The sequence below is a fragment of the Phoca vitulina genome, unplaced genomic scaffold, assembly GCF_004348235.1.
Source record: "Phoca vitulina isolate PV1807 unplaced genomic scaffold, GSC_HSeal_1.0 scaffold34, whole genome shotgun sequence".
NCBI lineage: Eukaryota > Metazoa > Chordata > Mammalia > Carnivora > Phocidae > Phoca > Phoca vitulina.
In genome coordinates, this window is record NW_022589737.1 from 3,921,799 (window position 1) to 3,935,526 (window position 13,728).

Genomic DNA, 13,728 nt, shown 5'->3' on the forward strand with positions numbered 1-13,728 from the left:
GGAAACTTATGTTTCTTTTCATTTCATTGTATCTATATGAGATGATGAATCTTAACTAAAGCTTTTGTGGTACTCATTTCACAATATATGTAAATCAAACCGTCATGCTGTACACCTTAAACTTACATGGTGATGGACATCATTTTTCAACAAAATAAAAAAAGATAACATGATCATGGGTCATAAAGATGCATGCAGAAATTGTCATCGTTTGATTGCTCAAGAATCTAAGGGAAAGATAGAGATAAATGTAGATACCGGTGTTCAATTCGTATGGGTTGCCTGTGGGAAGACGGATAACCAGCTCTTCCCACCTCCATCAAAGAAAAGACAACTGAAACCTCTATTTACACAGAAGCAAAAATAATTTATATTAATTTGCAAAATTGTGTGAGCTGGAATCTAGTAACAGTAGGTAGCATTGTGAAATGTCCTAATATATATAAGTATACCTCACATCATTTTCTTTATCAGCTTCATTAAGAATAACCACACTATTTTTCTCCCAATAATATAGTTCATTAGGGTTTTTGATGCACTTCCATAGCCATTTATTCCTTTAAATATCAGAACAATCTCATAGTTTAAGTACAATCCTCTTTTAGTGCTGGGAAACAAAGAGAAAAGCCCATGAAAATAAGCTCTCAACCGTGTGCTCTCTGGCTTTCAACTACAACAACAAAAAGCTCATGGAATAAAAAATGGGCAGTGGGTATAATTAGGAACCTCTTATCCATTCTATTTTTAAGTTATTTGTGGCAATGAAAGGCATTCATCTTCTGAACAACAACAAAAAAATTTCCGGACAATTGAATACTGAAAAAAAACTACAGACACCTCTTCTTCTTCCTTTCAATCAATTCAATTGAAGCCAAAGGAATAAATGTTTCTGAAGGAAAACCAATACACACAATATAGAGGATGTAGATTTTTTTTAAAGATTTTTTATTTATTTTTTTGAGAGAGAGAGAAAGAGAGCGAGCACGAGCAGGAGGAGGAGCAGAGGGAGAGGGAGAAGCAGGCTCCCCACTGAGCAGGGAGCCCATGGAGCTCGATCCCAGGACCCTGAGATCTTGACCTGAGCTGAAGGCAGACGCTTAATCACTTAACTGACTGAGCCACCCAGGCGCCCCCCCCATGTAGATTATTAATAAAGTCATTTACCAGGTTCAGATCTGAATTCATTCCAAACTTCTTTTTTTTCTCATTGTAAATCCATTTGTGAAGAATTGTTTTTCTCCTTTCCCCTTCCCAGTGACTACATCCAGGTTAAAAGGAATAAATAGATGGCAGAAAGATGCCATGGATTGTATAACAGGAGAAAATTTTGAGCTATTACCAAAGGTAATAACTCTCTCATAGCTCTCTTTCCCATTGCTCTCTCATAGCCATTACCCTCTCCAATTCCCATTGTCTTTATTACGATTCTGCCAGGAGTAAAAACTTCACATACTATCCTGTGGAGAGAAATTGATTCAGGTAAAATCCAAGACTCAAGTTCAAGACATTAAATTTGAAAAATCTGCCCTTAAATCTCCTATCAGTGATAAAAGTACTAAAGGTCAAAACTTTCAAATACATAAACCAAAGTTGTGAGAAGCAGGGGGAAAAAAACAGAAAAGAACGCATTATGATCTAGAAACATTTTTCCCACTCAGAAGAAGATAAAAGTCTGACCACAGGTAGGAAGAGGAGAATCAGAGAAATTGTGACTAGAATTTCAATATTTGCACTTCTCTGAGAAGGACCCTTACTTTTTGCAACAACACCCAGGGAGAGGATGAAGGGGGCACACTCCCCAGAAGACACTTCGAATCTGTCTGTTAGAGGTGGCTGAGGGGCAACCCTAGAGCAGAAGGAATGACTGCCTAGCTTCCCAGTGTTATAGCCCTGGTGAGCTGCAAGACCTAAAAAGAACACCATTAATGGCACCTGAGCTATAAAGTAGCCATTACTGAGTGCATTAGTCAATGACAGCCTCAGATATATGGCCGAAAGCTAAGCCTAAACCCAATGAACAGGAATGGTGGTTATCTAGAGAGCTCATGTAGTCACCACCCCATTTGGAAAATTCCACCCATCCTTCCCTTTGCCCAACAACTAAAGTTCCCTGGCAATTAGCTAGTTCAAAGCCCTCTCTCTTCCTGGACACACTTTATCAGAGAATCCATGAAGAAGAAATGATCTTCAGCAGCAAGATCCCCAAAACATCTGGGTTGCATCCCAAGCTGTCCATCTTGCTAACTTATTAATAACAGAGAGGGATGACTAAAAAACTGGATAAAAAGGTTATCAGCTCCTCTTCCCTCCCTAGCATCTTTCTGATGGCCTTGATTGATGCCAGATTGCCTGGCAAGGAATAGAAGTGCTATTTTTAGTTGGCTCTGAATCTGAGGGACTTTTATTTCTGCTTGTGAACCTTTATAAATATTTAAGAGAAAGAAAAAGCATGAATGGAAGAACATGTGGGCTCACGGATATCCATCAAAGCTGTCTGTAGAAATTATAGATGTGTATGTGTGTGGAGCAGGAGGGCCGTCTGGAGGTACAGAGCTGCATGTGGATGAATAAAAGAAAACTCCCAAAGCCTTGGGGAGAACTTCAAAGTTAAGAGAAAATCAAGGCTAATAAGGTGCACTCTCTGAACTCTTGATTTGGCTGCCTTCACCACCTTCAGCCTGTGTTTTCCACTCCTGGACCAGGCGTGCTTACCTTCTTGCCCCTGATAAAAAAAGGAGAAAGCCTGGGTGTGAGAAGAGGCCAGAGACTTGGTTTCAAGGTCTGGGTCTGCACGATGCATTTGCATGGATGAGCAAAGTAGCTCACCCACCAGGTCTCAGAATCCCTGTATGTAAAATGAGCGTAGGGCTAACTTCCAAATCTAAATTTATACTTGTAAAGAAGTTGTCTTCCTTCTTATGACCTTATCCAAATTGCTTCCTTCATTTCAGAAAAATCTGAAATGTCTTGCCTTTTGTTTTCTTGTATGGCACATTAAAAAGTCAATTCAACAGGCATTTCCTGAGTGTCTGCTACACCAAAACCCCAGTCTTGGCCTGTGGGAGAGACGAAGCTCAGGGGAGGATAGTGTTCTCTGGTAGAAAAGTGGGTAAAGTTCTTTTCAGTTCCTTCAGGTACAACTTCAAAAGGCCGCAGTTCCCTTCAAGAGAAAAGAGAGTCTTCGTATTCCTTCTTTCAGGGAAAGAGCTCCAGTGGATCCCAATTTTAGTCAAGATTGCTCCTATTCTTTCTATCTTAACAAAACTCCTAATTGCATGCCCTACAGGGCCAGAAAGTAGAACAACACACACACACACACACACACACACACACACACACACACACACAACTATTCCTTCAGTAATATTTGCTGAGCACCTACTAAGCTAAGTCTTGAGATTGCAGCATCAAAGGAAGAGGAGCCACAAGTCCTGCTCTTGTGGAATTTACAATGCAGTTGGGAATACATGCATTAAAAAATAATTATAAACTTGATAGGTATCCACAGGATGCCATGGCATGGGCACCCACATAAGAGGTTCTAACCATCCAGTACATAATGGACCCCTGTACTGATCTCAACACATTCCCCTAGGAGGTCACAAGCAATTCTTCAAAAGCATCACAAGTATCTGAAACCAGCTCAGGAAATTCCTTCAGCCTTGCCTTCCTCTCTCTGTATCTTCTTCAAACCTCCTGTCATCCTGATGGCTTCGCTCTATGTCTCAGATCCCTTCTTCCATCCATTCCAGATTCAAGAATCCTGGCTGCAAACTATCTCACCTGGCATTCCTTTAGGAAGTCAGTCCAAGCAGCCACCCCTCCACACTTCAGGTGAGTTTGGGCAGGACCCTATACCCTGCCCCTCTCCCAGTCCCAGCTCTGTAACACCACCAGCCTTCAGCCACTTGGCCTCCCAGGCCTTAGGCATCCGTGGAAACATGCAGCTCAGCAGTGAAAGACCTGTAGGTGGTGAAATAGGGGGTGTGAGCTCACCCCCTTGGGGTGGGTTGGGGTTTGGCTTTAATGTCTGACTTTTGGACTCAGTACAAAGCTCTCTGCTCACGTGGGCAGAAGGTCAGTAATTTTCTGTGAGTGCAAAGTTCTGACAGAACTAACAAAAAGAAAGAGGTGAGTATATGAAACTCCCTGGGACTCCTTAATATAGAATAAGTTGAGACTTCCTCTTATTTAGACTATTAAAGCAGTGACAGTTTGCCCCCTGTGTATCTCGCTAGCTGCCTTTCCCTTCCTCACTCACACACAAAAACCTCAATAAAGCAGCGCTGCTTGAGCCCACTTAGCTCACCCTGCACTTGCACGCCTCTGTGTCCTTCCCATACAACTCCCACTCGCTTCCCATCCGGCACATTCTTGCATTTCCCCCCAAACTGCATAAATGTCACTTCCCTTGGGAATTCTTCCTTGACCACCACCTCCCACAAAACAGCTAATTTCCTAGCAACAGTTTTCCTATAGCACTTTATACTGTTACTAGCATGAACTCATTCTTTTAAGAGACATTGCCTGGGCACCCACGACACCACAGGGCTTGACATGGGTTTTTGGCTGAACTGTATTCTCCACTAGGCTGAACGACTTGGGAACAGAAACCATGCCTTTTGCCTTGAGATAGTGTACACATCCAGGACATATTAGGCACTCAATATATGCCTGGTCAATTGATGTAAACTGTGAATTATTTTTTAAAGGAGCTGATGGACAAGAATTGGCAGAGAGGAGATCTGAATTGATGTCTAGGGAATTAGACTCTATGAACAAAATGGAACTAAATTTGATTAAATGGATCTCTTGCAACATCGTAATTCCATTCCAGAGTGGAAGTCTCCACTTTAGGACAGCTAAGCTCTAGTTTCTAAGCTTCCCTAAGGGATCCCAGGAAGGGATATGATCTATTCCACAGGCCGTGTCCTTTTTCCCCTTTTGGCTTCTGATTCTTAGCATTGCAGAAATATTACTCCCAGAAATAAACTGACCTTTTGAAAAGTAACCGAAATCATGCATTCCAGCTGAGGACAATGAACTTGATGTTTAAAAAATACATTTCTGTGCCAACATAATGAACTTGTTGGCTACTACTACATTCTCTCAGTTTTTAGACAAACATAAATGTGATTCCCAAACATTTGTTTTAATAAGAACGCTTTTTTTCCTTCCTACCTTCAGCAAGGGGTTATTGAAAATCCAGTGGGGTGGTTAAACACTGCCTTGTATCAAGTCAAGATTGTGAAATTCTTTTTTCAGCACCCTGCCCATCCTCCGACAACTTGTGTCATCCAAGATAGATTTGGATGTGAGTGCACGTGATAAAAATTTAATTCCGTGATGATAAATGTAGAAGTGAAAACATGAGGCCCTTGCTTTGAGTCTGATCGATTCATTCATCACTGATAATAACAGTGATGGATATTGGCACAGCACCTAAGAGTTTACCCAACTGTATTTATTGTGTGTGTTTTTTTTTTAAATAGGATCCTCCCAACAAATTGGGAAAATGTTTTATTATTACTATCATTGTGTATATCTTATGGATACAGAAATTAAAATTTGGAAACATTACATGATTTGCCAAAGGACAAATGTAATGCAAGGTTTGGAAACCTCCATGGTATGGCAGAAAGGGTAGTAGCTCTAGCCCAGCAAAAGTTGGTTTGATTCTTGGTTCCTATACTTACTGGCTTCGTGATCTTTAACCATAATAGTCATTACAACAAATATTTACTTAGTGCTCACCATGTACCAGTCAATGTTCTAAGCACTTGTCTTGTCTTGTATTATTTAATCTTCATAAGAGTTTATAAAGTACATTCCATCATTATCCCCACCAATGGCTGAGGAAACAGACACAAAAGGATAAGAAACTTGCCCAGAATTTTCTAACTGCTAAGTGGGAAAAAACAGGATTTGAATACAAGTAATCTGAAACCAGAGTCTAACCTCCTAAACACTAGGAAATACTGTTTGCCTGTGAAGTTAGTTTATCTTTTCTTACCATCATTTTTTTTCACCCATTAGAGAGAGGCAGTGATCCCTAATTTGCAGGATTGTTATGAAAATTAGAAATAATGTCCATTAGGTACCTAATAAAATTCCTGGTACATAGGGAATTCTCACTAAGCTTTCACATTTTACTAACCCACATGATATTTTCTATGATCCATTATGCCAGGATTTCTTGTCCTGACCTATATATGGGTCCACAAAACAGCTACAGAGAAAGACCACCCAAAGTTGTGTGTGCGTGTGTGTGTGTGTGTGTGCATGTGTGTGTGAGTGTGGAGTATGCATGCATTTTTCTGGAGAAACTGTCTATAGTTTAGTCATAGCATCGCAAAAATATCCATGGCCCAGTAAAACAGTATCACTTTGGATAATCTTGAAACAAGTTCTACTTTCTCTGCCTCCATTTTTCCATATGGAAAATTATTTAAATATTTTCTCTGGTCAACGTCATCAGCAGAAATTCATTTGCCAATTTGATTTACTGTAATCCAACTTTTAAGTACAGGTTATAAAAAGATCCACTTATTTAGATGAGTATAATAGAGTGTGAGAATTTCTGCCTCCTGTCTTTTCCTCTGGCTCTATTTGGGGCTGGACAAAAGTTTTCCTAAGTATGTGTGAGTATGTGTGTTTACATGGACCCTGGGGGTAAATGATTCCTGTGAGGTTGAAAGCCTGGCCTCAATTGGCTGTCCTCCACTTACTGGAAAGCAACGTGCATGTTTATCCTGTTCACTAATTAATCTCATCCCAGCCAACAGCAGACTAGCATAAGCAGCTTTATGCCTCCCAACATTTGGCAACCATGTGGAATGCTGGGGAAAGCTTGAGGCACTCGCCTTGTTTGTCACCGGGCCCCATCGGGCTCTGCCAGGCTGATGATGACAAGTGGGTGTCAGTGGGCACGCTGGCCCCATAGCCAAAGAGCTTAATGGGAATGGACAATACCAGGGAGTCCAAAACCTCACCCTGTCAAAGGAAAGGACAGGCATCTGATGCTGATTTTTATGAGATTTTCGACAAGTTCAAACCAGACCAATCCTATTTTTAATGAAGAAGTTGGTGGTGCGATTACAAAGTGTCTTATTTTATAAGTCCCCTCGTCTGAGAATGCAAAAGGAACCAAACGCTATAAAGCGTGGGGGGCTGTGATCACCCTTCCTGTTTGACACTGACTTTCTCACCTTTCCTTGTCTTTTATTTCTGCTTCTCTGTCATCACTTCTGCCACTTCCTTCAGCTGATTGTTTGAGCAACACAGCTGGGTTTAATGAGTTCAGTGAGCAGAACTAAAGATTCCTGGACAAAATCAAGTTATGACTTCTCCTTGAGTACCTTTTCAATGGTCTTTGTCTAGGGAAATCATCGTAAGCTTTTCTCCAAACCCTCTTGCTCCTAGATTCTTGGTTAAAGGGCTTTGCCATTTTCAATGTTTGATGCATTTTCACTTTAAATTATAATTGTTCAAATTTATGTAGCTCCATTTACCGGTGTCTGATGTTATTACAATCATCTGTAAAGTATGCAAAGAAGAATAGCAAGCAATAATGGTATTTTTAAATGATATAAGGCTTTGTTGGTCTTAGACCGCTAAACCTTATTTTCTTATCTGTAAAATAATGTGTCATTTTTTAAACATGTAATGCCCCCAATTTTTAATAATAGTTTAAAGTCCAATATGAATCAGAGAAGACAGGTAATAAGCAATATTTGATTTATCCTGAAACTCTAGATGACGCTTAGCAGAGGTGTGAATGAAGCTTCAAATTGATAACCTCCTTTACCTTAAAAAAAACAAAACAACAATAACAAAAAAATACTTCAAATTTCCTTCCTACGCAAACTACCATTTTTTCCTCTCACCTTGCTTTCATGGTCACATTTCTTGTTCTCCTCCCACGCATTCCCCAAACCCTTGTAACTTGGGTTCTTCTCTCATCACCTATAGAAACTGGTTTCTTAGAAGTGACCTAACATGGGGCACCTAGGTGACTCAGTCGATTAAGCCTCCAACTCTTGATCTCGGCTCAGGTCTTGATCTCAGGGTCATGAGTTCAAGACCTGTGTTAGGCTCCACATTGGGTGTGGAGCCTACTAAAAAAAAAAAAAAAAAAAAAAAAAAAAAGTGGACTAACAATCTCCAAACACCATTCCCCATCTCAGACCTCCTTTCCTGCTTATCTTCTATGAATCCTCCATAAAGGTGCCTCCTCCCCCCACCCTACAGCTTCCCCATTATTTTCGGTCACCCAATCCCACCACTACTTTCCCTGCTGCTTATTTTGACATTCCTACTGGCCCGTTTTGTGGAAAACTTTACCATCAGAGGTATTCATTATCCACTGTTTCAGTTTATTCATTTACCTAATTGTATTTATTAAATGACCAATACTGGCAAGGCTGCTTCTAACAATATGGCACACTAAGAATCTGAAAACCTCCCAGCTACAAAATCCCTAGAAACACTAGATAAATATGTAAGAAATCTTTTAAATAAGGGGAAAATACCCAGGAGACATAAAAATAGGAGGAAAATCAAAATCATATGCAGGGTGTTAAATAATCTGAGGCTGCCTTCTCAAGCAAAATCCAAATGCGTATTTTTGACCACCTACCACACAGTCTCCCGTGACTGTGTTACAAAAATCTCAAACTTGATATAGGCTAAAGAAAGAAAAGCAAAACATCTTCCAAAATGTTCTCTCTCATTTGTTCTCAGCCTAAGTGAGTGGAATCACAGATCTTTCCATCATTTCCATAGTTCTTGCATTATTGTCTCCCCAATTCCTCCTATAACCTGATATCCAGTGTATCCAAAAAGAATCCTGGCCACCATATGTCTTGAGGGTTATTTCCTATTAATTCTTTCCATTTGATAAGTTCATGTGGTGGGGCTTCTCTCTTGGTTATCTCATGCATTCTCCAAATTCTCTGCTGAGACTAAATTCCTCCTGTGTTAAGCGAGGACTCTGATACTATCTAATTCTTACCAAACTCTGCCTTGAGGATATTCTGTGCCACAGCAGTGTGACCCCAATGATGCTGCCATGTCATTTTAAGCATCACACTTGCCAAAAAATCTCTACCGGTCACACTGAGCTTACCAGTTTATAGCCTTTTGCCTGGATATTGATGCCAACAAATTTAGCAACTTGAGAGGCTGCTGCCTACACGCATTTCCCTCTATCCTGGAAGGGAACGCTTCCTACTTTTAAGTAGACAACTTGAATTGAAACTTAAATCTTATCAATTACTGGGATTCAAGTATGTCTAAGCATATATCTGGAAAACTGGCATATCAGGTATGATTGTGCCTACCCAAAGTCCATGGGCATGAGAATGTGATGAGCGTCTTGGAAGAGTGCATGTCTCAGGGAAGGACGGGTTAGGCCAAGAATACAGGCCATGAGATAAAGCCTTGGTCACTGAAAAGGAGTGACTTTGAGTTTAATAAAATATCAATTTCTCATATACGCCTCTAAGCCCAGAACCCCATGAAATCCTGTGTGTAAGCTCCATAGAAATGGTGTGCCTGTTACAGGGATGAAATAGAGTGAAAGCCTTTTTGTAGTGTGATAATTACCAGACTGAATTTCCAGTTGCTGTCTTGTGCACTCAAAAGTGAAAAGACATCTCAGGCCTGGGGACAGTGGGAGGGTTGACTGGAAAAGATAGCATTTGCTCCCACAACAATACAGGGCCCCAGAGTCCAAGAGATTGAAACTCTGGCTTCAAGCCCAGCATAGAACAAGGAAACAAAGGTCAGGGTGGCATGAGGTGAAGGAAGATCCAGGCAGAAGCAACAGGTACAAGAGTAGAACTTCAAAATATTGACATGGTGCCATGAAAACTACTATGATATCCTCCTCTAAATAATAACTGAATGAAATGACAAGTGTAAAGATCAGCAACTAGCTAGAGACAGAACAGAGATTATTCTCAATATGTAATTCCTCCTCTTAAGGAAAAGGAAATTGATCTCGTATTGAATTATAACCACTTGATACTGACAGAATAGTTTGCTATGTATTTAACATAGTAGAAATGCTGGATGAATAAGAGATGGATTCATTTTGTGGCTTCTGGTCATCACTCCAGAGAATGAGTGGACTCAGTGTTTCTAAGGACCTTGGACAGTTCCTTTTCTCTCATCAGTTCTACCCCTTGCATCTTTCCATTTGGATGAATGGGTCATATTATCACTACACAGGTTTTGAAATCATATGTCAGAAAGTATCTCAGCTGTCATCTTGTACAACTTCTTTTCTGAGAGGTGAAGAAGCTTAGACTTCAATTCTTCAATTACTTTGTCCAAGGTCACTGTTATCTTGTCTGGAATAAAAACAAACAACCCAAGTCTCCTAAGTCTCATTCTGAAAGCCTTCTCTACAGCATATTGAGGTTTCTTAAATTCCTCTTAATCATTATTTTAAAAGTAACAGAGTCCAAGAAAGTTGGGAGACTCTAAGCATATTTATTTGCCAAAGTTAACATTCTCTCCTTTCTCATTCATCTTCATAATCTGAGAGTATAGTTTGGAAGAAAACTGTCATTCTTTCTACCTAGTTGAGGTTAAAATTCTGCCTTATTTATCTATTTATATTTTTGTTTATTTTTCCCATGCCTCTATACATGGTCAGGATATGAAGATGTTACAAAAAACAGTGTCTCCAAGGATCATGTCGCTCATGCAGGAAATGAGAGATTACATTCCTCCTAAGGCATTATCTTATATGTACATAAAATATGGTTGATTCAAAATGCTCTTAACCTAATAATAAATCTTTGAATGCTAATTGTGCCTTGATTTCCAGCACACGTTTGGACCAATAACCTCATTTTAAAATCACTAGGGCCTTTTGCTGTTGTTGTTTTGTCAAAGCCAATGCCGGAGGTGATGTGCCCACAGGAACTTTTAAAAATCCATTTTTGCGTAGCATTACTTACACTCATCCATTCTTTCTGCATTACAGCTCTATTGGCAACTTTCCTTTTCAATCAGTTTCTATTAATGAATGTTAACTCATCACATTTTAGGTTCTGCTAAGATGAAATATTGTCAAAATAAATAAACCTTTCCAATAGCTGTGCTCATTTCCTGTTTTCCTTATTTTCCTACTGCGATAGAATTTTTCTTCCTTTGCTTTAATGTCCTTGATTTTGACAATTTCTTTTGGCTACTATAGTACTAATATATCATATTTGCCCATGTAACTATTGTAGAATAAACCTAATTTTTCATTCTTACAGTCTTATTCCCCTCCTAACCTCATCTCTTACCCTTTCTGATCAACTAAAGGGAAATCCTCCACCAGCCTCCCCCATCCCTAAACTGACCTTTCTTGCCATCTGCAGGACCAGAACCATTGCGAGAGTTCTTTCTGCTGCTAGAAAGAAGATCAATACAACAGTTGAGTTGCCACAGCCATACATTCCATTCGTATCCCTCCTCAGCCTCCACCTAGAATCCAGACATCTAGTATTTCTTCCTTGAATATGATGTGGCCATATTGTCATCAAAAACACACAGAGCACCTACCCTCCTGTGGGGACACAAAAGCTATGAGACATGGCATAACACCTAGAAGCTACAGCGAATGAAAAAGTAATTCAATACAAGGTAATAGAGACTCAAAGATGACTCAGATGATGAGCAATCCATGATGTATAAAAGGCTCAGAGAAATAGTTCCTAGTCAGGTCAGGCTTGAACTAGCCCTGAAAGAAGGAGCAGAGATACTCGAATGGAAAGGAAGAGAGAAAATATTCCGTGGGTGATTTCTTGATTTAAAAAGTTGGCTTTATGTATTCATAGATCATTCTTTTGTTGTTCTAAAGAATAAGGCTCTTCTTTATTTTTTTAAGTTTTTGGTTTAATTCCAGTTAGTTAACATACAGCGTAATATTAGTTTCAGTTGTACAATATAGTGATTCAAAACTTCCATGCATCACCCAGTGCTCATCACAAGTGCACACCTTCATCCCCATCACCTATTTAAAAAAATATGGAATGCTTCACGAATTTGTGTGTCATCCTGGTGCAGGGGCCATGCTCATCTTCTCTGTATCATTCAAATTTCAGTGTATGTGCTGCACATTCATAGATAGTTCCACTCAAAAAGACTTTTCAAAATTCCCTCTGAAGGACAAAAAAAGAGTCACATATTTGTGTGCATTAAGAGGCAAAATTTTAAAACTTCTTTATATTAATTTTCTGAACATTAAGAAACATAAGCAGAGTAATTATTCTTGGCAGATCTTTACATACTTTAATCCCTTTCTTAGCTGTAGCAGACTCTAGAACTGTCACAAATATTTTTCTGAAGAATTTATTTTTATTTAGACAGTCCTATTATTTTTAATTTTGCCCTAAAGTTCCTTGCAATCTTCTTAAAAGTTAAATTTTTGTTTAATACATTTGAAATTACTGGCATTGCCAATTGACTTGTCTTTTAGACCATGTTATTTTTTATTGAGAAAAGTCTCCAGGTGGTCAGGTGAGGTCAGACCAAATTCCACTAAATAGGGAAGATTCTTAATTCTTATTCCTTGTAAGGAAGTGTACAAATATTTCAGCTCAATTGTCTTCAAAGTTTCTATTTTTGGGTTTCCATCCATTACTTTTACTTTGTAGAGGATCAAGCTCTTCAAATAAGATGTTTCTATTTGCCACATTTAAAAATGGTGGCCCAGAAGGGAGGTGGCTGGGCGATGGGCAAAATGGGTAAAGGGGAGTGGGAGGGACAGACCTCCTGGCATGGAATGAATAACTCATGGGAATAAAAGGCATTCACAGGGAATAGAGTCAATGATATTGTAATAATGTTGTATGGTGACAGATGGTAGCTACACTTGTGATGAGCATAGCATAATGCATAGAGAAGTCAAATCACTATATTGTACACCTAAAACTGATGTAACATTGTGTGTCAACTATACTCAAAAATTTTTAAACCTTAATAAATAAAATAAATGTTTCATAAACTGCAAATGTTGCAAAATCATAAGTCTTCTCAACTTTATTTCTAATTCTGGAAGAAAATATAAATGTATCTAGTTAAAAATAAAGTTTCCATTAAAACATTATTTCCCAAAGCTGAAGCATTTCAAGGTTTTATTGAATTTCAGGATTAAGGTTTATATATTCTGAGTTCTCACAGTCTCATTAGACAAGATGCACCCCACACTGGCATTCTGGATCAATTTTTCTGTTTATTTTCAGGATCGTCTTGCTCGAACATTTTATTTTTAGTAATTGCAATTTTCTAAAATCTTCAAAAGCTTAAGTTTTGCGGTGTGCCAATTATTGAAAACTTTTTTTTTTTTTTTTTTGACAGTGGCTGACCTGCCGGCCCACTGTCTCCAGCCTGTCCTACAAAGGGCGAAAAGTTGGCCCCCGGGGCCGTGGTCCTGGCTGTGGCCACCGTGGCACAGGGGTTTCTGGGCCCCTGCCACCACAAGCAGCAGCTGCAGTGCAACTGACAAGTGGAATGTCCCAAAAATTTTAATAAAACATGTTCAAATGATTTGGAACAAAATGCAGTTAAAATCAGGTAGCTCATGGGGTGCCTGGGTGGCTCAGTCTGTTAAGTGTCTGCCTTCGGCTCAGGTCATGATCCAGCCCCTTGTGGGGTTCCCTGCTCAGCAGGGAGTCTGCTTCTCCCTCTGACCCTCACCCCATTCGTGCTTGCTCTCTCTCTCTCTAA

At 39.5% G+C, this 13,728-nt stretch overlaps 1 pseudogene; it reads right to left on the bottom strand.

Annotated features, from left to right (window-relative positions):
• Window positions 1–12,021: 12,021 nt before the first annotated feature.
• Window positions 12,022–12,118, bottom strand: LOC116645927 (annotated as a pseudogene).
• Window positions 12,119–13,728: the final 1,610 nt, after the last annotated feature.